Genomic DNA, 1,235 nt, shown 5'->3' with positions numbered 1-1,235 from the left:
CCCCTTTGAACATAAGACCTGAGCTATGAATACTGGTAATAAATGGCAAGCAGTAGATCTCGAACCCTGTATCATAAAAGAACAACAGGGATTTATATGTGAAAGTAATACCTTACTAACCCAGGATACCTGCTTAGATACTGACCAAAAGATTTGCCAATTTGAAGCACGCCCCAATGTAGATTTGAGGACCATTGTTGTCTATACCGGAAAGGGATGTGCATGTTTAAGGGCACTGTGTGACACAATAACCATAGATGGGTGAGAGAAGAAACTGATACATCATCTAAATTATTGTATTTGTAATTTCACCATCATCCTGGGGTGCGATTTCACTTATTCTGCCCCAGTAGTTACACATTCCCTCTTGAAAAGCAGCCTCAGGGTAAAGGTACTTCCTGTCCCCATAGGGTTAAATGTCAGTCATATAGAAAGCCTATTAAAACACCCAGACTTACATTGGATACTGGAAGAAGTTAAGGAAAAAGGGCAAGAAACTTTACTCACAACCTTTCATGATGGGGAAAGGATAAAAAAGGTCTTAAAGATGGTTGAGCAGGAAGGGAAATATAATTGGTGAGATACACTCTTCGGATGGTCGCCGACAACTACTGGAATCTTAAACACAGCCCTTCACCCAGTGGTTGCTTTATTAATATCTGTAGCAATCTTGTTAATCCTTACTGTAGCTATATATGTATGGATCTTACAAAACGCTTGCAAGCTATGTATGACACTTTATATCACAATCCAAGCTTTAAGCAATAAACTAACTAATTTGTAGGATAGTACTAACATATTATAGTACAAGGGAAATAGATTAAGTAGTAGGTTAAGTAGTAAAAGAATTTACTAAGTAAGAAGAAAAGGGGGGAATGAGACAGGGAGTCTAAACAATCTTAGATTGTTGGTGCAAGGCCTGCGCAAAAACAAGGGGAGGCGTATGGGACTGTTCGAAAAGACATACCAAGCACTGATAATGTTGCTAGGCGGTTAACTCCTAGCCCAAAGAGAAGTCCCTCCTAGTCTTTGAAAAACAGACAACCCCAAAACATTGGCCTGGAAGAAAGCCAGACAACAACTGAGGCTGCGCAGAGCGACAGGGAGAAAAGTTCATCAGCGAAGAAGAAGAGGAGACCTGATTACCATGAGAAGCGAGGGGAGGCAGGGGTAGACTATGTATATGTATAGGCGTTTTATGAATATGCACTATTTTGTAACATATAAGCCGGACG

This window comes from Athene cunicularia (genome assembly GCF_003259725.1).
Source record: "Athene cunicularia isolate RWA chromosome 24 unlocalized genomic scaffold, athCun1 chr24_part1, whole genome shotgun sequence".
NCBI classification, from domain to species: Eukaryota; Metazoa; Chordata; class Aves; order Strigiformes; family Strigidae; genus Athene; species Athene cunicularia.
This window is presented reverse-complemented; position numbering follows the sequence as displayed.